A 23,564-nucleotide genomic window follows, 5' to 3' on the forward strand; every position below is an offset into this window, starting at 1 on the left:
CATCTGGGCACAGCTGGAGGGCTGCTGTACCGCCACGCGCCTCCCCGGCAGGCAGGCAGGCAGGCAGGCAGGCAGCAGTGAGAGGCGGGACATGGCATGCGTACAGCCCCTTCAGAGATCAGCCTTTCCAAGCATGCCAAGGCCTAAATTATCTTGTTATGCCTGACCACAGGAAACCTGCTGAGGAATTTGTCTTTAATGTGCATGATTAAAAATCAATGTTGTTCTGCTAAGGAACTGAGGGCAAATTTGTCCTTGGCAGAATAAAATACATTTTTTAATTGAATAACTGTTCAAGAAGCAAGCTCCTTATGTTTCTGCGTTTATTTGTTTTGTGCTAGGCCGGGTAGACGGGCACAGACACGGCGCTGAAAGCTGGAGGCCCCCTCGGGGCTAGCGGGTTTGGTGCTCATCCCGTAGCTCTCTGCTGCTCTCTGCTGACCAGCAATCCTCCCTTTGCACCTCGCCCTGAAAAGGCAATCCAGGCAGCCTTGAACACGGAAAAGATCAAGTTCATCATTCCAGGAATGTGTTAGTCTTCGCCACGTGAATGCTGCACCTGCGTGCCTCAGGGACGGCGGCAGCGTTCAAGGAGCAGGAAGCTCAACGCTGTATTGACACGAGTATGCACTGACTGGCTCAGGAGGGAGGAGGGGGTCACCAAAGCAACTGCAATCCCCCTGACACAGCCACCTTTTCAGTCTTCTCCCACCAAAGAAAATCTGCGTGGGGGAGATTTACAGCCACGGGACATCCCCCAGTCAACGGGCCTGAGTAGCGCTTTCCTCCGCTCTAGGAACCAGCAGGAACTCCATGATACTCATCGCAGGTGGAAATGTGCTCTGACAATGTCTCCTACGAGCACAAAAAGTGCCGACAAGTATTTTGTCTTCTGGTGCCGTGCATATCCTATGTGAAGCAGTGTATTTGCCATGGGCTGTTGCCTGTTTGGGCAGCACGAATATCACTTCCTCTGCTATCGGTTTTCAGCAGCGACAGGCTCTTCTCTAGGAGGAATTTGGGAAAACATAGAGCTCTGTTAGGGTTTCCTGATGAAGTCGCTCCCCTGTTCCCCTGGGAAGAAGAGAGGAGCTGACCCCACCTTTTCCCCTCTGCAGGATGCGCTTTATAATCGGGCAACTGTATGGGAAGGTAAGAAAGACAAGGCATCGTAGTTTCAAGCCCACTGTTTTTCTGGCGTGGTGGAAATATCTAGCTGGTGTCCAGTGTATTGAAATTGCCTACAGGTCATTAGATTCTTCAGCTGCCCCGGCGTGCTGGGTGAAGCGAAAGGGTGAGGTATAAAAGGGAACTTGGAGCAATGCTCTACCTGCCACCGTTAACGCACAGAGATTTCGTTAAGGGATGTCCAGCAATACTCTGGAAGGAGAATGTGTGGCTTGTGGGGCAACTCTTCTAAAGTAGGAGTTTGTTCATTCATAATAAAACTATGTTTAATATTTCCACCCAGACTTGACGGTACTGCCTCGTCCTCTGCAGCGCCGCAAGGAGCCCTGGCCAGAGCACCGGGACGGACACGTGTCCCGCACGCTGGGCAGGCTGGGGGGGATGGCTGGGTGCTTGTGGCTGCACCCCTGCGAGGGTGTCCGTCAAACCCCGTCTGTTTCAAAATAAAATCACTTTCTCCACCTTACAGGAGGGGAAATTGATTTTATTTTGAAACAAAAGTAGCAGCACAGTTACAATGTTGCAAAGTTATTTCCCAACAAGGGAACAGCAGGGAAAGTTCGCTATGTTTAACCCCTGGATGTCCATTTATGATTTTACAGTATTCATTACCCTAAACAGCACAGATAAGGGGCTTGAATTTAAAAAAATAATTACATAAAGAGACAAAAAGTCATAAATGGCAGGAAAAGGTATCACTTGGGTAGCAAACACTGAAGTGTTAAAATTAAATTTTCAGGAATTTTTTCTGTCAACACTTCTCTGACTTTGAAACACAATTTATACTGCAAACCATGGGTCACAGTCTGCTCTGACTTTGGTCATCTTAAATTAATGGGAAAAAATTTACTGCTGTAGGGGTAATTACAGGTATAGCAGGCGTAATTACATGGGTAGTTATAATAAATACACATAAGCACCTAAAATGTGCTGTCTGTGCTCAAGAGCTGGGATAAACTCTTCAGAGACCCTGCCAGGGCACTAGTGGGCCCCTCACCCTGAGCAGCCGCCCCTGGGCCCCGTCCCACCCACCCCCTGCCTGCGGCCCCAGAGCCTGGGTGAAGCCCATCCCTGGGCCTTTGCTCCTGTTCGGAGCGGTGCCGCAGGTGCTGTGCCTGCTCCCAGCCCTGCTCCTGGATTATCTGGATTTTCTGACCTGGTTTATGGACTTGCCTTTGCCTGATGATTGCTGGACTGTCGGTGGGGCGTGATGCTTCCTGTCACCACCCTGCCCTGCTCGTGTGCCACGGGGGAAGAGAAGAGGCAAGAGAGACCGGTCATCCAGTCAAGTCAAGGAGGGCGTGAACAAGCTCAGAAAAGCTCCAGACCTTGACAAAAAGAAGCGACAGCCCCTTTCTTCAGTCCTAGCCCCCAAAAAGGAAGATTAGAACAATTTGCAAGTCCTTCGAAGGCCAGCAGCCGAAGGTGCAGCGTGTCGTGTAGATGTCAGCTGCCGTGCTGCTTGCCAGGGCTCTGCCGTACCTTTGCGAACAGCTTTGTGCTTCCACTGCCACCCAGCACTGAAACGTCCCCACCGCACAACGCATCTCTGACGCTCCCTTCCTCTTTGTCCTGTTTTCTGCTGGCTGATCTTCCCTTCAGGAAATCGATTTACCAGAAGCCTTTTCTGCTTTGAGGCAGGTATAAAACAGAGTCAAGTTAATCTTCTTCTGTGCTAGTAGATAACACGATACAGCTGTGACAGCTTACCTCTGGGATCTTTCATTAGTAATTGGATGAATGCATTTATTTTCATATAAATCTTTATGGTAAAAGGTTTTTGGTTGTGGCCAGAAAAGCACTCTGCTGTGATCACAAAAAAATTGTAACTTGTATTGGATGAAAACTTTAAAAGCTTATCGATTTGTTAAACTGCAATCGTCTTTCAGGTTGGAACCCGCTTTAATTTTGTTTACTTGCACGTCAATAGAACAATCATGTATTGATTAGTTGCTTTTAAATCGGAGACAGCGACCCACCTCCTCCATGGACTAAAGAAGGCAACATTTTACATAGTTACGAAGTCACGCTTGCTGCTCAGACAACTTCAACTTTGTGTTTAGTTTGAAGCATGTGGTTTTGTACTGATGTGTCAGCTTGCAACAGTTGTGAGGAACAATTATTTTAGGCATTACATAAAAACTGTTTGTAATCCCAAATTGATTATAAACTTAAATTAGTTTAAAAATGGATAATGTCTTTGGTTTCTTATCGATATAAATCAAAGTCATCTGTACCAACTTTATAATGCATACAGTGTAAGATACGGTGCAGCCGGAGGGCGGTCTCAGGACTGCCGTGGGAGAATGTGCCTACGTCACTTCAGATGGTGACATCACTCCGCACAACACAAGAGATGGAGCTCACTGCTTTCGTCCTCTCCAGCGCCATGGTGCTGCCATCTTGCTCAGCTGTGCAAAACACAGGCCCTTCTTAAAGGCTGCTGAAATCTGAGAACTACTCATTTTCACCTGTTTCTTTCACTGCCAGCAATGGCTTAGTTATTAACCTCCCTGGCTGCCTCTGGAAATCAGCCCCGTGTGTATATTTTTATGCTGTGCATTTCTTGGAATGGCGTTCATCATTAACTACCAAACTGCTCTCAGGTACTCGTTTCTGAGCTGTTCGTGCTTATCCAGGCTGTTGACATGAGGAGATCTGACAGATACACATAGTCTATTGGTTTGACTTCTTTATATCTGAGATTTAAAAACCGAAACAATCTTGACACAGTGAATTTAATGATCTGATTTAATATACAGTCTAAAGAAGGAAAGAAATTAGGGGTTAGGTCTACATGTGATAATCATATCAGCTGAAGCAAAAGTATTTCTAAAGTGATTTAAATGGGAAGAGTCTTACGTAAACACTCTTAAATTGGCTTATATGAGCTTAGAAGTGGGTAAGGTTGATCAAAGTGTTGGGCACAAGCCGTTGGGTGCTGCTGGGGAGCCCGAGCCCACTGGCACCACAGGCTCGGAGCCCCCGGCGCTGCCTCTGGGACGGCACGACCTGAGCCAGAGCCTGCCTCCGCACCTCGGCCCAGCTCCCCACCACCCCTGGAGCCCCCAACAAAACGGCAGCCACACGTCACCAGTCCTGAAAGCTGCTGGCGAGGACCCCGAGTAAAATAGCATCTCCCCAATCCATCAGGATTCGGGAGAAACTAAATGAACACGGAAGTTTCCTTTTGTATAATTTTTAATGTTAAGTTTTAAAAGGCATTTGCACTACAGGGGTAGAGGACAGAGGAAATGAGATCCCGTCACAGGTGAAATAAAACCAAGACCTGGGTGCAAAAGAGCCCGAGTCTTCTGTTTGGGCCAATCTTGTTTTTTGTGACATTTGATTTCTTTGAGTTTAATTCATGAGTGTGCATCACTGTTTCTTGCATACGCTTGTCTCTTTTCTATGTGTTATTTCTTTCTTACAGCAATTTCTGGTGGCCCAGTGACAAAAGTCTGATCATTAGTGTCATTCATTCCTTACAGAATCATCAGCTGGCTCTGCAGCCTGGACAGGTGCAGGAAACAGGACTCACTGACTGTAAGTAGGACTTAATTTGTTTTAGATATTCAAATGGATACTCTACCGTTAGGACTCGGAAATACCGTTCTCTTACTTCTAAAAGATGCTAGTAGAACCAGGTTTGACATTAGAAATGCAGATTGCAGCTTACCTGACAGACAAGCAAAGAAAGGCTCTCTCAGGACATCTTTTTTCTGGCATTAGCCCCAAGATGGTGTTATTCTGCTCCAGAGGATGAGGTGCAAAGCAGTCTCCTGCAGAGCAGGGTCTGGAGCGAATGTGGCCGTCTGTTGCTCTTGCCGTCTGCATATTCTTCAGCAGAGCAGTGTCCCTGGTTATCAAAGCATTGCGTAATACCCTCTACCTCAAGATCTCATCGCAGTATTTTCTTGACTAAGAAGGTTTCATTTTGTTCCATTTGGAGAGTGAAAAAAAAAAAAGAAGAAAAAGCTGCCTCTGGCATAACTGCTGCAATCCCGGGGCTGTGCTGTGCATTTTGTACAGTGCCTCTCACATTTATCTCCAGCAATTACTGAGCAAGAGGCTGAGGAAAAGATTCATGCCCCGTTTCTGTAGATAGCTGCGCAGTGCTACGTTTAAAATCACCTGGCTGATCTGTATTACAGATAAGTTGTAAACAGTGTGCTCAAATAGCTGAAAAAGACAGAAATCGGAATGTTTAAAGCAGAAAGCAGACTTCTGTTGGCTTGCTTTTCAGCGTCTAAAATGGAAGAAATTCTCACTGCTCTAGTGTGAATCAGAAAAGTGGAGCATAAGAATTTTTTCAGCTCTTATTTACTTGCTAACTTCAGGTTTTTAAAGATCATTAACATTTTTGTTCTGCGTGATAAAGCACTGTGCAGCAGAGAGCTTTGGAAAAGCCTGCGGTGGATACAGCCCAGGAAATGGAAATTGCCAGAAGAATGCGTTTTCCCTGGCACTTGCCAGCTGAAAAACAAAAACCGATTCTTTGAGTGATGTAAACTAACGATGGCGTCCTGCTTTATATCACTTACAACACTGCGGTCAATGTTATTTGTTTTACTTACAAACTCCCACAAAATGTTGCAATTCAACTCTAAAAATAGAAAATAGTTTTATTTATCCAACGGTTCAAAAGCTGTTGTTTGCACAGCTCTCATCTGAGCCACAGCCAACCCTTGCGTCTTGAGGGAGACGGTTGCTGGGTTAAACTGGGGAACCGGCTGGAATACGTGTGATTTGGTGGTCTGCTCATCGTGGAGTGGGCCGAGCTGTAGCGAGGTGATCTAATTTTAGCAAGTATTTGTGTGATAAAGGAGCAAGGACAAGTGCTGAGTTTTTGTCAAAGCTGAAGACGGATTTCTGGAGTTGGTGGTGCACCCGTGCCCGTGCCTGACACTAAAGCGAGTAGCTCTGTGGTTGCAGGCGGAGGCCCTGACCCTGCAGTGTCTCTTGCAGGCTGGCGTTGCATTCCCGCAGAGACTCACTGACTTCAGCGGGATGCCAAAGAGGCAGAAAGTTTCAGAGAAGCAGCCAGGACTGGGGCTTAGGAAAAACCACCCCGGTAAATGAGGAGCCTGTGTCTGTGAGTAGTAGTAGTACTGTTCCACACCATGCAGCACAGCATGGATGGACAGAAGAAAGGCAAACTTTGAGTCTGTGACTTCGATAGCAAAAAACAAAGAGATTCTGTTCTTGCAGCTTCCTATCACTGGAAATTTTGTCATTTTTTTGTCTTTCTAGGTGTTTCTGTGAAGTAAATAATAGACATTTTGTTCTAATGGTTTTCTCCAAGTGCCACTACATGTACCTTTGTCAAAGGATAATTAAACTGCAGAGCAGGGGGAGAGGGCATAAGAAATACAGCAGTGGTTAACCAGAAAAATAGGAACAAGTTTCTAGGAATCTGGTTAGAAGTGGCATGCGTTTCTTGGCTTTGCATTCAGGTGCTGCACAGAGTCGGGGGCTTTGGACTCAGGGAAAACCAGGTTTTTAAATGGAAAGTTCCAGATATTTAGGTATTGTTTAAGGGGAAACCCCCCACACTCTCCTTTCTAAAAACTGAGAATATACTTCAGGGTAGGTTTCTGCTTTCCAGTCCTGTGCATCAGCTCACTCTGTCATGCCTGTCAGCAGTCCGCTGACATTCACTGGGAATGGTTCCCAGTCTTCACTGTCAGGAAGATATGGAAAACAAATAAATGGGCCCCATATCCTCTTTACTTCTAGATAATTTTGCAGTGTGGGGCTGTTATAAGTATCCTGCAACCAAACACATTCATTTTATCTGTGTTTGTTATTCAGTTCTGACGTAAAGGGGAATTTTCAGTGTGGTGAGTTTGAATATTGAGAATGAATAATTTTTCAGTTATGAAAAGTAGTGAGAGACAGCAAGCTAGGGGTTAAAGATACACTTTTCATATCTGCAGTGCTTTAATCCTCAAATCCTACCTTACAGGAGTTTGTAAGGACACCTGCCTTTTTTCTACCATGTTACCAATTCCACATAATTTCAGAGCAGGGGGTTATTCAGTAATGGCATTCCTGTAAGCGAGAAGCTCCAATGCCTGGCCCTGCACTTACACACGTAAGGATTTCCATATAACTTGGTTCCGTCTCCTTTGCTAGGAGCAAGTGCAAAGGCTGCTAGCTATTTTTAAATCCGAATATCCTTCAAATCGGCTCTGCCCTTTTCAGTAATTTAGCCCCTGCTTCGGGAGGAGTTCAGTTCAGATTCAGTCTGTGCTGGATGCAGGTCTTTGGCTTAATAATTAAGCTGAAAATGCAAGTCCTTCTAGCAGCATCCAGGTACAAGGGGACCTCAGGCTGCGTTGGAGGTGAGCTGGTTTTATACCAGCATGCTTGACTTAGATTTCTGAAAGGGAGGGCTTTCAGTTTTCAGGGAGCTCGTGCGATGACGTGCCTGCACTCAGCTGCAAGCTGCAGTGACACTGCAATGGCTGAGGGGCGGCTGCTGGATCTTCGCAATGAGCTCATTCTCCCCGGAGGGAGCAGGATTTACAGTGCATCACCCAGCAACTGCAGCCTTCTTGTGAAATTCATCTTTAGCTTCTCCTCAGTTAGGCTGGTCTGATTCTTCACTTTGGGGGTGTGTACCTGGTGAGCAGATTTTACTGTATGGTTGATTTTTTTTTTTTTCTTTTTCTTCTCTGTCCTCTAAATGCTTCCCCGGACTGATTGATGAATCATTTCTCGTTCGATTCCACTATTCAGAGGATAGAGATGGAAAATATAATCTTATGCAGCAGGGACGGATTATTTTTTTTTTAGCCTTTTGCAGCGTGAATCGTAAAAATCCTTTTAAATCTGTCTGCTAGGAACAGCCTACAGGTTTTAAAATGAAGTGCACTGCATACAAGGAATGGTACTGTCCTCAGGTAAAGCAGACAAGCAGTGTGCATCATGATGGAGCATGCCTGTGAGGTTAGTTCCTATATGTGTTTATGCATATATAAATATGTACATGATGTGTGTTTCATAGATAGCTGTATGTTACACATGAATCATCTACTACCTAAAGGCTTTGTATAATCCATTTTCAAATTTTATGTTTGGGATTTCCCCCTCCTCCCCCCCCCCCCAATACCTAGTTTCTCTTTGGTGTGGTTAATAACCATAGCTCTGATTTGCAGCAGCTTTGCTTTAGGGTGCCAGCAAGCCCACGGAAGAGCAGAGGCTGCACCTTCCTGCTCTATTTATTCGTCAGGATCTTCATAGAGTCTCTGTCATATATGATTGAGTTGAAATGTCAGGGCCTGTAATTGTTGATAAATGTCCTCCGCAGCCGTGAATGTTGGTGTTTCAGGGTAATACAAGTTATGATGAATTGCTGTAACAAAGTAATCTGGTTTCTGTGCTCACTGAGTAACTGATTTGGACATTTCCTATTTTCTGAACTCCAATGCATATACTGCATATCTTGAGAACTGCTTCCTATTCTGTGCTGTTTAACCTGTTCGCTTAAAAAAAGAAAGTTCATTTTTTTCCAGCTGCTTGCTCCCTTGGTGGTTTTAAATGTCATTTATCTCATCAAGATTTCTTTTCCTTTCAGTTAATGTGGCTGCGCCTCTGCTGACACTGTTTAAAATACAGACAGAAATTACAAAACAAATCCATTGGCATTGGGTTGACTTTTGTCTGTTATTTCTCACATCATGATACTTCCAGAGAAATGTGCATGGCATAAAATAATAATTCACTGGCAGGAGACATTCACTGCTGTCAGTCTAGGCTCGCAGCTCTCTGCTGACATACAGCATTCTTAACCTACCACCTATTCTGCACTTCTGCTCTTCTCTGTACGTTTGAGTGCGTGGTAGGTGCTTAAAGTATGCTCAGACATGGAAAGTTTGGTGTAGGGCCTGTCTTAATGCTTTACTTTTGCAGTGGACTTTGTCGGTTTTGTATTGGCTCCTGTCAGCTTTCTGAGTAGTAACTGCTCGTTCTTCACCTGGAAATACCAGACTGGTAGAAAGTTTAGCTTTCGTAGTGGGGAGTTAAAAGGCAAAAGACCCTGGTATGAGGATACCAGAATGCCTTGACTAGAGGAAGTTGCATTTGTCACTAGGGCCCTGATGGAAAAAATAGCACCCCATTTTAAGATGACTTTTAAGAATGTGCTTCAGGCCCATTGGTTGTCTTGAAAAATTCTAGTCTTGAATTATTTGTGGAACTGTGTGCCTATAAATCTTTCCCTTATTATATGCTCTGAAAGTGACAGTTGTCAACACCTCCTACTTGGTGAAGTTTCAGAAAGTTTCCAAGAGCACTGTCAGTTTAGATGAAGAACAAAATTTAATTCACTTTTTTTTTTTTTTTCCAAAATGCATTTCTGAAATTTTATTGCAGATAGCTCAAATTCAAAATAGTGTCAGCAAATGAATCTTAACAAGTGAAGGCCTTTAAATAATGATCTTTGTTAACACTTTCCTTTAAAATATCTGTCTTCTAAGTTTATTGCCTTCTCCAGTCCAGCTCTTCACGTATAATCAACAGCAGAGGTTCAGCTTAAATGCAAAAATAAAAAAAACAAAGAGGGCTCTAAAAATTTTACACAAACCAATTGGCTAGGGTGTAGGATTTGAACCCAAAGCTATTCCATCCAACTACTCTGGGTGTGAGACTCTAACAGGACTGAGTCATTTTAAGATAGATAACAGCATTTGTACCAATACATGTTCTGGTAAAAGCAGCCAAATATTAGCCATTACCTCAGACTTCCAAACTAAATCGTCCCTGTAATCCCATCTTTATTTGACCACAACTGGCTACTGGCATTTATCTGCACGCGAAGGAAAAGGGGAGCTTACTTGTCCCAAGAGCATCAAGTGCTGACTATTATTGGTGGCAAAATACTGAGCAATTTCTACCAGTTGTCTAACCTAGAAAGGTAATTCCCTAGTTTTCCTTTGGCACTTACAGCCAAGTGCTCTGTAGTTAAATAGACCTAAAACCCCCAAAGATCTCAGGAATTTAGTATAGTTCTGTAGAAATCGTTCTAATGGAGAATGACATCCTTGTAGATTTTTAAAAAGCTCTTGAGTTCTATGCAAATCCACAAATCATTATTTCCAGGAACACGTGATTAGGGATTTGTTATTCACTGATGAATAAACAATCAGAATCAAAACGCAGGTTCAATAACTTCCATCTGTGTAGCTTCCCATATCCTCCAGCGTCACCCTCCCTTTTGTACTCCGTAAAAGCAGAGGCAGTGTCTGAGGAGAAATAGTTCGGAAAGGCTTGAGAAAACATCTGGAGGACAAAATTTGTGTCCTCAAACCCACACGCAAGCGGCAGGGTGTGGAGTGTTGTCTTTAAGCCCGACAGATATCCTGTTGTGCTGCTTTCTCGAGTTATTCCACGGTGCCATGGTCGTTTGACATTGACAAAGTCATGTGCAAAGGGGGACCTTATCTTTCATGGAGCTCGGGTGAACAGAAGAGTCAGTTGAAGATGCAGAATGTCTATTCCCTATCCTTTTAACTAATGTTTCTGGGTTCCCGTTTTCTCCTGTTGGTGGTTGCAGGCTCAGCTGCCATTTCACAGCACAGCGGGGAGGCCTGGCTGCTCCGGGAGGCCGGCTGCCGGCCTGGGTTTCCAAGGAGGGCGATGCCCCCTGAGCTTTCCCAGACTAACTGGGATGAGGCATCCCAGGAGTAACTGGAACCTGCATCTGGTCTGGAAAGCTGCTGCCCAAATGATGCTGGAGATTGCACGAGGGTGATTTTGTCCCAGTTCATAGCCAGAATTTATTCCGCTGGAAGTAGGCTGGTATTGATTGCAGAGCAAACCGTTAGCTGTGCAAGGCTGCTGTGGTGTGAGATGCTGTTCAGACTGGCCATCGGTCTGTGGCAATCCTGATTCCTCTGTTTCAACCTTTGAAAATCAGTATAGATGTAATTGATTCAACTTGGGCTTTTAATACCAAAAAGACTTCGCATCTTTTTGCTGACTGCTCTGTTTTGTCTTGCATGACCCTTAGCTGCAAAATAGATGTGTCCCCTGGCACGCACTGTAGGTAAGGGACAGCGTTAATGAACTCCAGATGGCACATACTGTATTTTACTGGGATGTAAATCTGAAAGAAACTCCATATTAATGGTGTTTAATTAAAAAAGAAATTGCACACAAAAGGCCTGATTCTGATGCCACCGAGTCAATGTCAGAAATCTTACTGACTGCAGGGACTCAGGATATGCCCAGAGGGAGAACTTTGCTAAATATCTAAAGTGTCTGAAGATTTACTGATTCGCACTAACTCCTAGTAGGACTCTTACACTAATATTCCCATGGCCTTCCTGAAAAGTTTTTACTACATTTTGCATTTTAACTAATTCTATACTAAAATAATTATTTGATTCATTTGATGTTGGATTACTTTTCTAGCTGCCTCCACAACAAACGAATTCTAGCCGTGTTTATAGTAAGAATGTGTCTAGTTTGGATGAGGACACTGCTTTTAAAGCGAGTCTCCTCATGATACCCATTTGCATTTTGGTTTGCATGATGGTATGGTCTCAGCAATCCAGATTCCTTTTGGATAAAACTAAATCAGAAGGTGTTTTCCAACCAGTAACTGGTGCTCACACCACAGGCTAACGCTAGATTTTGAAGTTCCATCAAAATGTTCCATAATGTTGGCTTTTTATACATACAGGGTTCATTCTTGTATGTGATATTTTCTTACTCTACCTGAAAAGAAATATCAGCAAAGAAAGTTAATGAGAAACTTGAAGGCATAGTAGAAATCTAATATAACCATCCAAAGCACAGATTCTTAGTTACCTCAAAGGCTGTTTCAGGTTTTCACATAAATAGGGGAAAAACATTCCCTAAATATAGTTGATATGGTCATGTTTGTATGTTGGACAGTAATTTATAGCCACAGCCTCTGTCACTTTGGAGAATTGCAGGGATTTGCGTACCACGATGCGATAGCTGAATTTTGCCTTGGTGCAAAGACAGCAGCTAGCCAGTACCAAGTGGTTGGTCCATAGCAGTAAGTATCCATAGCGATTTATGGGATGCTTGTTGGCATTTTTATCTTTACATGTTGCTTTTGTTGTTAGCAAAATAAAATGATGAATCACAACTCATTATTTCATTGTTGTCTAATTAGTTCTTGTATGCTAGGTGAGGCCAGATTATCCCAACAGTATTTATTGGGAAATGCTTTTTGTGTTGGATGGGAAGGCAGATCATACGTATGGTTCGGTTCAACAAAAAATGGTTGGGGTACACGTTAACGCCTAAGGGAGCACGGGGCAGAGCGCGGAGCACGCGGCTGCGAGCACGCAGGTGCCGGGAGCACAGGCAGCCTGGCTCGTCACTCTGCTCTTCCGCCCGCTTCCCACAAAGCCCTTCCCTGTCTGGAAAATGGGGGTAACGCACTGAGGGCGTTGAAGCTTGCTGACAGCAAACGTTATGTGAGTCAGGTCTTGCTGCTGTGACTTGTGTGATGATCGCTGAAGTTTCAAGATCTCTGGTTTGCATTCACAGCGAAGTCAGAGGAAGCCGCAGGCAAAGGAAATATTTGCACGGCCTTAGCAAAGTAAAAATGCAAAGGGTCTTAAGAGAAAATTTATCAGCTTGATCTGTAGTAATAATAAGTAAAAGGAAAACACAGTGACTTAACGGTCAATATTAATCCATTTTATCTCAGATAATGCTTGCAGTTGTTAAAAGCCTTTTCTCTCCAATCAAAGCAGGTTTGGGGTTTCTAGTTTTTGAATGGTTCCTTAAAAACTTACTTTACCGGTGGGTCACAACTTTTTACTGCATAAGCTATCTATTTTACCCCTTGTCCTTGAAGGAAGCATTATGGATTTTGATTGTGTAAACAAAGATCTGGTATTTCCACAAAGCCCCTGGCTCGCCGTGGCCGTAACTGAGGCTCCCCTCCGCTCCGGCGGGTGCCTGTGGTTCGGGGCCTGGAGGGCTAAGGCAGGCTTGTCACGCCAGGATGAATGATTTATTATTTATGTTGCTCGCAGAAGGATTCACTATACATTTCGACGCTTTCACCTTCTGCTTGCGCCTTCCTTTTCTCGGTGTTGTATGCGAGGCTTTGCCAGGCGCTGCTGGGGTTTGCCCGCGGAGGCTGTGACGGGGCAGGGAGAGGCTCGCTGCGCTGGTTACCCCGTCGGACACTGGGCTGCCCCGCTGCTGGCCTTTTCACCTCCCGGCTTATTTTTTCCCTGCTCCATAACATAGACTGTAAATTTATTTGGCATTCGTTGTTGAACGGCTCAAATAACCATGGGTGAGGCATTGAGAAAGACTAGTTCACTTTAAAAAGTATAATAAAGGCTGATTTTTATCTCCCGAGATCACAGATAGCAACATTTAGCAGCACAGTTAGAGAAAAATCAAAACAAGGTTTTGAAACAAAGGCAGGTGTTTTGGTTTAGCTTTCTCTCCTTTTCCCAGGCTTTCCTGAACACGTGGCTGGTTTGCACATGCAGGAATTCCAGTGCCACACATCGCTCGTACCTGTTGATGCGACTTATAGGGACAAAACCATCACTGCCAAGGCTTTGGACTGCCGTGGTTTGCAAGCTTGCAGTGGAAGGGAAATCTCATTATGCTTAACTGCCCTGAGGATACATTCAAGCTTAGCAGGAGTTAAAAAACTGGTTGTTTGCTGACAGGTGCCCCTCATTACACTGTCAATTAGCCCAGCGGGCTGAGAAGTGCTGACCTGGTTTTAGGCAGAGCCTGGCAGAGAGCCAGGCAGCTCTTCCTAAACAGAGGCAGTTTTGTTGCTTTCTTTGGTTTGGGATTTTTTTTTCTTCCCTTCCTACTAAAATATTTATGTGTCACTTAAGACTGGCTCATGGGTTTGGCCTGATAAGATTTTATAATCACAAATTAAGCAAAAACATAGTGGAGAAGCAAGCAACCCAGAAAATGGTTGTTACCAATCTGCGTTACCAGAGATTTGGAGAGGAATGGAAAAGAGAGGAATATTTGATACGCTCCTGGAGTTGTCCCGCGTGAAGTCAGCGGTGGGTAAGGTGTCTGAGCTGGCTGAGGCAGGCAAAGCAGCCAGTGCAGAGGACAGGGAGAGTAACCGAGTCTGTGTGTCAGGCTCATCATCAAGCGTAGGAGCAGAAAAATATAACTGCTCTCTTTTTCCCTCAAAGTTTTTGGGGGTTTTTACTATTATTATTTTGTTTGTTCAAAGGGAAAATCTGAAATGGGGAAGCGTGTGAAATGACTTTCTTCAAGTGCCGGCAGGATGGCAGTAGCTGGCCAGAATCAATTTGGTATTGACAGAGCTGGCATATCCAAACCCCCAGGAGAGCGGGAGGATGAATAAAACCCTGCGAACACCCGCGGGCAGCTGGAGTGAGCTCTGCTGCTGTGTAATGTGCTGCTTGGTAAAGGGCTTGCAAAAAAATTGGGAAAAAGCTCTTGGCATAAAACTTTTTTCCCTCCCTTCCTTGTAACATGCATACCATCATGAGACATAACAATGTGAGAATTGGGGTTTTTTCTGCTAAAAGCCAGGCTGAGATGGAGGAAGCCCCGCTGCCCCTCTATTAATGGTCTATGCTGTGAATACGGCTTTACCACGTGAAAGCCCCAGCAACGCCTTGGGGACGGCAGAAGGAGTTGACGCTGTACCTGGTGCACCGGGCAACGCGGGTGCGAGCAGCTCTTGCTGGGCTCGTGTCCTCTTTGGGTAGAGCCTATGCCATTGACAGCCTGGGAGAGCTGAGACCCCAGAATCTCAATGGGAAGTCCGGATTTTGCTTGAGAGAAGGAAACAATAGGTGTTACACTTTTTTTTCTGTTTTCACTCCATTATCGCCATCTGTATCTGGCCCTAGCAGAGGCCTGTATGGCAAGGGGGTGAAGGAGGCCTTGGGGACAGGGCCTTACAGCATGGCTTGCATTTGCTCTCCGATGCCTCTAGCAATCTCTCATGAGGAACATCAGGAGCGGAGAGCAAATGAGCTTCATGGGCATTTTCTGGGTGTACAGAGCTGATGCGGAAGAAAACAATGTAAGAAATGTCTTCCATCAGCTGAAGGTAGAGGCTGGAGAGCCGGGATGCTCAACAGGAGCAGACTTACACCAGCGCTGTGTGCTTCTGAAAATCCGAAATGGCTTCCGACAAGCAAGATGCTTATTCATTGGCCTGTTTATTGGTCCTGGCAAGGGGCTGGGCATCAGTAACAGCTCCGGTTTCGTTGTCCATCTCAACATAGTAACTGCTTTCCGCTCCCCTGACGCTGTCAGAACTGTTTGGATGTATTTTGCTGTAAGAGCAGTAACAGTTATGTGAGGGGGAAAAAGTTGCTGATTAACTCAGTGTAATGAATAAACATGCGAAACTAAAGAAAAATAGGTGCTTCTGCTAAAAATATCATTACTGTCATTTAAAAATAAGTCACTCAACAACTGCATTTGACACTGAAGAATATTATACAGGCATAAATATTTTTCTTCTGCTTATATTTCTATGTCAATCAACAAACAGTGGTATCAAGTAGTGTTAGTCAGCTCAAGAGCAGATGTACCTCCTGGGAGGGGATGTCTGCACAGAAATAGATGTACACGTAAATCTCCAAATCATGAGTGAAAGATAGGGAGCAAAAGATGTAAGGATTTGTTAAAACAGCAGATGCATCTTTGGAACAGAGTTTGAAGGTATTACTGTATACCAGCGCTAAATGAAACTAGGTAATTCAGTTACTAATAAAAACTGTCCTGGAAATTGTGAAATACATTGCTCCTGCCTCTAGCCAGCCCTAGGGCTTAACGCCTCACCTTTTCATTTGCCTTGGCATCCATTCTCTCTTTATCGCTTCTTTAAATACTGCTGTTTCTAGGAACATATAGTAACTCCGTGTGTGATTTAACAGCGTTGGAAGTATCTTCTGTCTGTTTATCATAATTTTAACTCCTGTGTTGCAGTCCCTGCGTCTGTACTCTCAGCTCCAGGCACATCGTGTCACGTATGGACCGAACAGTTTAGAGGTGGGGCAGGGGTTTTCAGTAGCGCTTTCCTGAATAACTCGGGATGTGTAAGCATATGCCGAAATGGCCACCCCAAACAGCTCACTCCAGCCGCCCCCGGTGCTGGGCTTTGCCCGCTTCAGCGGTGGCACGAACTTGCTGACCGGCTGCGCTGAAGCTGCTGCCGGCCTCTCGGCTCGGTTATGGCCTCTCGCTGTTGGTGACTTGCAGCACGAAGCCTGCTGCCGCGCCGCTGAGCACGCGCCCGCGTTGCACGTTTAACGCAGTTACCGGCGGGATGAGCCACCGACGGATAACTGCGTTGTGTGAGTTTTACTGCCTGAGGCTTGCCTTGGTGCTGCGGCCATCCAGCGCTGCTCTTTGAGCTGCATGGGCTGAGCGCGTAACTAATTCATTAAAGAGTTAATTTTGAACAAAGCAACTGGATATTTAAAATTGTGGATCAGAACCCACTTCTAGGCGCCTAAACAAATGTAGAAGTATCCTCAAGGCATAATTCCCTGGGTGCCTGGGAAGATTTTGCACTTTGAACTTCTTGTAAAAATAATCTTTAGTGCGTGGATAATATGCTAAGGTGTTTAGTACTGGGGATGACCTGTATGTTTCAGATTGCTGGGATCGATTTATTAAGTAATGCCATACCAAACCCCAATTACTTTAATATGTATTTATATATATACACATACACACACATATAGATATATATGAGTTTATATCTCTATAAGCTCTCTATAAAAAGTATAAACCCTTTAGGAAAAGGGAAGTCAAACTGTACAAAAGAGAAACGGATTTTTTTGCACAAAGATTTTTTTTTTTTTTTCCCTCACTATGATCAACTATGATCAACGCTAAGGACCCAAATAACTACTGTTTTGCCCAAAGGGCCTAGACATACACATCAGTTACGTTCACTGACGTAAATGGAGGCGTTTCCTCACATGGAAAACAGGCAACAGACTCCTTTCCCCAGGTGAGCGCTGCAGGTGCAATAGGTCACAGCGTGCAGAACCTTGGATGCTATTTTAAAAAAAGGCAACTTTTGTTTATCGGTGACTTTTCGTAAAACTTAGCTTTGGTTCGCTAGCTCACGGTTGTGATTATGAACATCATCTCATGCATGCTTATTTCATATTAATGTGACCATCTATTTAAAGTAACCTAAGTGCAAGCTTAGGTCCCTCAGGTTTCCCTGGAGTTTTGGATTCCAAGCGCTAGCTTGACTCACTTTGAGTCAAAATTTTGAGACATTATTTCATGTTATTTACAGCCAAAATCAGTTTTATTACATCTAAATTTAGGCCATCAGTCATGCAGGTGGGATTAGTAGCAGTTATTTGTTACAAAAATATAGTTATCATCTCATTACTGTTGTGGTTTCATACGGGAGTTCAAACCGGTTTCTGGATTTGGATTGTGTCCTGCCTACCGCCTGTCTCTGAAGTCTGTGTGCAACATCAGACATATGAAGGAGTGGAAACCTGCCTGGCCCCAGCTTGCCCCTGGGGGCTGGAACATTGCTTCATTTCCTCTACAACTCCTAGCGGCTTTAGGTCATTGTTTTCCAAAAATGCCTTTGTGCAGTAAATCCTACGCACTTGATGTTAGACTGCTGTTCAGAAATGTGTGACTATCTTAATTGCTGTCTCATTCGTGAGAAGAGGACTAGAAAGGAGCTTATAGGGCCAAAGCTGTATGTAAAATATCACATTTGGCAGGCTTACAGTACCTCTTCATAAAGTTTAATTTGGATTCTGAAATATTTGTAATATTCCCTCTGGTATATAGGTTTTGGTTTTGGGGTTTTTTTTAAGCATTGTACCACATCTGCTTTGAAGATGAAGCATAAAATTTATTTTTAGCATTTGCTGCTAAGTCATCAGAGATGATAAAGGACAAAGAAGAACAAAATGTATAGGTCCCTTCTCTTTGGCAATAGCAGGGGAAAAACCCATCCCGCTTCCTGCGTGAGTTAGAAGCTTTCCTCTCCAACCCCTCTTGAACTGCTGTGCTGGAGCTGGCTGGGTTAGGGCAGGAGGAGATCCATTCCTCCTCCCGCCCGGGTTTTAGGCAACCGTTGGGTTTTTTGTGTTTCTTTCAGAAAGAAATAAAGCGCAAATTGCATGTAGGCTGTTCTGTGCTTTGTGGGTTTGCTCCTAACCTCGAGCTCCTTGGATGCGAGCTACGGCTGTGCAGGAGGAGATGGCATCGTTCGCGTGGTGATGTGCCCGTGCCTCCGCTGCTCTGTGTCCGCTGCAGCACCAGGATCCAGCCGGTCTTCCAGACTTGCTGGGATCAGGTTGGATTTTTGCCTGGGTTCCTTTGAGATTTTGGTTTTCCGCAGAGGGATAGCCTATAGTAAGACAGGACAGTGAAAACTGTTGGCTTAGTTCATGCATTAGCCCAACTGAAACATCTCAGAAATGTTTTTCCTTATTGGGAAACTTTCTCCCTGTAAGCCCCTCCCAGACAGAATAAAAAACAATGACACAAATGCATTCTTCTTGGAAGAAAATGTTTTAAAATAGGGCTTTTAAACTCTTGTTTTTAATTAAATGTAAGCAATTCTAAAAATGCAAATGTCATTCTAAAACATTTTAGTTTCATTTTTGACATCATCATCGCAATTTTTTTATCTTAACATTTTGACTAAAATGATTGAGAAATAAATCCATTATAAAAATTCATCAGTCAGCAAAGTTCATCACAGTAGCGGTGTGCTTCAGATATTGCCTTTTGCCTACAGTCCTTTGAGATCTTACTGTAAATATAATTTACTGATCTGCAGCAGAGTTGCTGCCCTTCTGTTTAAAAAAAAAATAAGAAGAGAGAATAGGAGAAGGGAGAGCCCAGGGCAGGGATGCAGCCGCAGTCAGCGCCCAGGCAGGCAGCAGGCGGACTGAAATAAAGCCAAGCACACGGAGGGCAGGGCTGCCCGGGCAGCCCAGGCTCCATAGCAACCGCTGCTGCTCCCGCTGGGAGGGATGCCAGCGCTCTGCTGGGCTTCGGGCTTTTTAAAGCTGCTGCGTGGGTAAGTTGTTCCGGAGTATACGTTTTCAAAATCTTGTTGGCTACAAGCCCGTTTGCCAGCGAAGAAAGTAATCTTTTCTTTAAATCCAGTTAGCCAGAGCGATGGTATCGCTGCGATGGTTGAGCGAGCCTTGCTCAGCCCTCGCGGGTCGCGCCAGCCGGCCTGTGTCTTCCAAGCCATTCCTCTGGGATGCCACACGGTGCGCGGCAGCTCCTTGCCCAGCGGGGAAGGATGGGGCTGTTCGCATCTTGCGATCTGAAGCGTGAGGTGGGGAAAGAAGGAACAGAAATTCCCAACTGGCAGTAAGGCACAAATACTTGTGCTTTCAAAGGCCTGTGATAAAACTTGGTTTCTTTTTCCTTTCATATGGCTGTATGCTAAAAAGTTGTCCAAGTGTGGGTCAAACCAATTTTTTTTTTGCCTTAACCTGTGCTATAAAGAGAAGCAGGAAGGGAAGAAGGGTGAGACAAGACAAACTTTGATCACAGAAAATGTCTATTTAGCTCAAAACCAGATATTTTATTTCCATTTTAAGGATATTGTAACAAAAACAAAGCAGCGGAAATCAGGAGCCAGACTGCGTATGAAATCAATGAGGAAGAAACAGAGATGTTGCAGCCTTTCCTCCCGTCTTTCTCCTCCCCTTTCAGAGACATTACCGTAGTTAGTGTGCAGTCAGGGTGAATGTGGTGGGAGTCTCTGCTCGTGGGAGGATTCGGACTGGTGCCTCCCACCGCTTTGAAGGAAGGCCGGTGTATCGACCGGCTGTGAGCAGAAACTTTTGCAGCGGGAGGACAGCCAAGCAGGGCAGAACAGGCTGCCCAGAGAGTGTGTGCGGTGTCCTCGGGGGCTTCAACTCTTGCCATTTTAAATTGTGATTCTGTAGTGCTTCAGGCTAATACTGATTTTTTTAATTTTTTTTTTTTTTATTCAAGTATTCACCTTTATGGTCTTCTGCATGCCATGAAAATTTTATTCTTTTGTCTTCTTACTCGTTCACCCATTTAATCCATTCTAAAGCTTTCAACTATACCTTTTATTTCTCATTTTACAGCGGTGACTGCATCAGCTCTGGGCCAGTGTTTCTATCTGCACAGGTGTTTAGATTTTCTCCCAGGTAGAAGCAACAGGACGAGAGGAAACGGCCTCAAGTTGTGCCAGGGGAGGTTTAGGTTGGATATTAGGAAAAATTTCTTCATGGAGAGAACGGTCAAGCACTGGCACAGGCTGCCCAGGGCAGTGGTGCAATCACAGTCCCTGGAAGCATTCAAAAAAACGTGTGGATGTGGTGCTTAGGGACAAGTGGCCAAGAAGGCCAGTGGCATCCAGGCTTGTATCAGGAATGGTGTGGCCAGCAGGAGCAGGGCAGGGATCGTCCCCCTGTGCTGGGCACTGGTGAGGTCGCCCCTCGAATGCTGTGCTCAGCGCTGGGCCCCTCACCCCAAGGCGGCCATGGAGGGGCTGGAGCGTGGCCAGAGCAGGGCAGCGAGGCTGGGGCAGGGGCTGGAGCCCGAGGCTGGGGAGGAGCGGCTGGGGGAGCTGGGGGGGCTCAGCCTGGAGAAGAGGAGGCTGAGGGGAGCCCTCATCGCTCTCTGCGACTGCCTGAAAGGAGGCTGGAGCCGGAGGGGTCGGTCTCTTCTCCCCAGGAACAAGCGATGGGACGAGAGGGAACGGCCTCAAGCTGCGCCAGGGCAGGTTTGGGTTGGATATTGGGAAAAACTTCTTCCCCCAAAGGGCTGTCAGGCCCTGGCCCAGGCTGCCCAGGGCAGGGGCTGAGTCCCCATCCCTGGGGGGATTTAAAAGCCAAGGAGATGTGGTGCTCAGGGACGTGGTTTAGTGGTGGGCTTGGCAGTGCTGGGCTAACGGTTGGACTTGATGATCTTAAGGGTCTTTTCCAACCTTAACGATTCTATGATTCTATGGTTTAGAGGTGGACCAGGCAGTTAGGTTAACAGTGGGACTCGGTGATCTCAGAGGTCCTTTCCAACCTTAATGATTCTATGATCTATAGCTGTTGGTGACAGAACCAGTAGGAGATTTGCGATGGCCATAGGCAGGTGTTCTATCCACTGAAGACAGCGGGTGACAGCGCCGGCGCTGCAGCCCGCCCCGTGTGGCATGGGGTGCGTGGCCCAGGCTCTGCCGCACGGCGCTCCCAGCCAGCGCCTCCCCTCCCAGTAAGGTCCTCTTGTCACCAACAGGCACCTCTTGTTTTTCTCGTTGCAAAATGGCACTCAAAAGGAGGAGACCTGTGGTGGTGCAGCTGCAGGTGGTTTTTGGCGTTCTCCATGGTAGTGCGCTGGCGTGGACAGATGCCCCTCAAAGGCTTCCTGCTCCCCGCCTTGTCCGTCTTCGTGCCCCGTGGCACCGGTGTGCCATCTCTGACACAGTGGTGGATGCGGGTCACGGGGGGAAAGTGCCAGCTTTGGAAATACTTGCTCCCGGTGGTGGGCAGGGCCCAGCCCAGGGCAGCAGCAGAAGGTTTTTGGAAATCCGTGGGTCTCGGGGGGGCTGTGAAGTTTTCCTTGTTGCTGCTTTTTACCCCACATCCCTCAACCACGGGCTGTCCCATGGTACGTATGCAGTCAAGGCCCTTTATTAGAAGAAATGTTTGAAGTTCTCACTGGTAAACACTTGCCAAACTATAGCTGATGATCTTTAATATTTTAATGATTTCAACAGATTTATGGCTGCGGATAGATGTAAAAATTGTATACGTATCTTTTCTGCACCAATCTTTGACTGCTGCTGGAGTACCCTGTATCTGAAAAGCCTGATGGTCAGAAGTTTGGTAACCCTGAGGACTTGATTAAATCCATGGAGATTTGCAGGGTATGATTGGGATTCAGTTGTAGTAGCAGTGGAAGAAAAACAAGAAAATCCTTTTATGTAAATGACATCCACATTCTTGCTCCTAATTAAAAAATTGAAGGGAAAGACTTCATGTAATTAAGTACGTTGGCTAATTTGTCACAGGCTGAACTCTCAAGCACTTCTTGGTAAGATGCTTCTGGAAGTAAACTTTCCGCTTTCATTCTCCACAGTAACGGGCTAATCATTCATTGCAATTACACTTACTCATGGTTTTAAATTCCACGGGCCAGGTCTCAGGGAGCGGCCAGGGCCAGGGCCAGGGCTGCCCCGGTCGCGGTGGAAGCAGGGTTCGGGCTGCGGGCACCCCAGTCCCCCTGCGCTGAGCATCGTCTGCGAAACCTGGCAGTGATCCCCTGCCTGCAGCACCCAGAGCTGCACGGGCTGGACCCGAAGCCTTTGCTTTCTCTCTCGCGCTTGCTTTTGCGAGTTATTGGCAAATAGAGTTTATAGTGGCAGTGACAACATCTTTCTTATCGTTGTTTTAAAGTGAGATAATTAAAAAAAAACATTGGAAAATAACCCTGGGGAAGAAAAGTAGTCAGTCAGTTCTCTATTATCTGGTGTAATGGGGAACTGGGACATCCTGGATAAGGAAAATAATCTTGTAGGATCAATACGGTGGTGCTGGGAGCACCCCAGATCCTGCCCAGGAGCTGCCGTGGGTTCATGGGACTCAGGGGAGCCCTGTGCATCCCATACAGCAGCATCCTCTTGGCAGGGACCGTAGAGGGCGAGGAAAACAAACACGAGATGGGTGGTTTGTGTCTCAGGCCTGATGAACAGCTGGCACTGGAGCTGGTCGTGTTCAGCACTTCTGGAGAGTTCATCGTACCTGAATACGTGTTGCCATGTGTTGCCTAGGCTGCTTAGGTTAGTGTAAGAGATGGGATTTTACATTGGAATAAGCTTGGGATTTTAAAACGCTGATTAGCTTTTCTGTTCCTGAGCTGCTGGAGTTCAGAGGTTCTTAGCCGTGAGAGCCGCAGGTTGCACAGCTGGGGCAGCGCAGCCTGTACCTGCGGCACCGCCGAGGTACTGCCGCCTTACGTAGGCTCAGCCCAACCGAGAGCGGGCTCAGCCTGCGTGCCTCACCTGAAACCCTACACAGAGATTTCCACGCGCAGTTTCTCCGTGGGTTCGGCAGTGCGGAGCAGAGGGAGGCAGCGATGTCTGGCCTGCGAGCAGGGACTGTGGTTAGCGTGAAGAGCTCTTTCCCCACGACCCCGCTGCCCTGCCGTGTGCCAGGGCTCGTGACCACCGACCCTCCCGCTGATCTGCGTCTGTGGAAGGGCCAGAGGGATGCTTTCAGTGGGCAGAGAAGACGGGGCAGGAGCGGAGGCAGCTGCCTCGCTCCCGGGGTGCTTCCCTCCTCCGCCAGCCTGCCTGGGGGCTTCTCGGGCGGGAGGCTGCTCTTCTGCCGAGCTTCAGCGGCATCGCAGATGCTCGCAGATCT

The 23,564-nt window shown here is 46.0% G+C and overlaps 1 protein-coding gene across 17 annotated transcripts in view; it reads left to right on the forward strand.

The window, feature by feature from the left end:
- The first annotated feature begins 1,043 nt into the window (after positions 1 to 1,043).
- The window catches only part of JAKMIP3 (Janus kinase and microtubule interacting protein 3), a 101,642-nt gene continuing 79,121 nt past the window's right edge, over positions 1,044 to 23,564 (forward strand). For 12 of the 17 annotated variants that reach the window (XM_087765251.1, XM_087765252.1, XM_087765265.1 and 9 more), the window contains exons 1-2: positions 2,706 to 2,829; positions 4,680 to 4,734. The gene's annotated coding sequence lies outside the window, so the exon portion shown is untranslated. Of the gene's footprint in view, positions 1,153 to 2,705; positions 2,830 to 4,679; positions 4,735 to 7,444; positions 7,536 to 7,655; positions 7,819 to 8,036; positions 8,143 to 19,143; positions 19,238 to 23,564 lie in introns of those variants that run through there. The other 5 variants (XM_087765253.1, XM_087765257.1, XM_087765254.1 and 2 more) reach the window with 5 other exon arrangements.

Source organism: Nipponia nippon, unplaced genomic scaffold (assembly GCF_047370975.1).
Source record: "Nipponia nippon isolate SJK-2023a ecotype South Korea unplaced genomic scaffold, ASM4737097v1 scaffold_3, whole genome shotgun sequence".
NCBI classification, from domain to species: Eukaryota; Metazoa; Chordata; class Aves; order Pelecaniformes; family Threskiornithidae; genus Nipponia; species Nipponia nippon.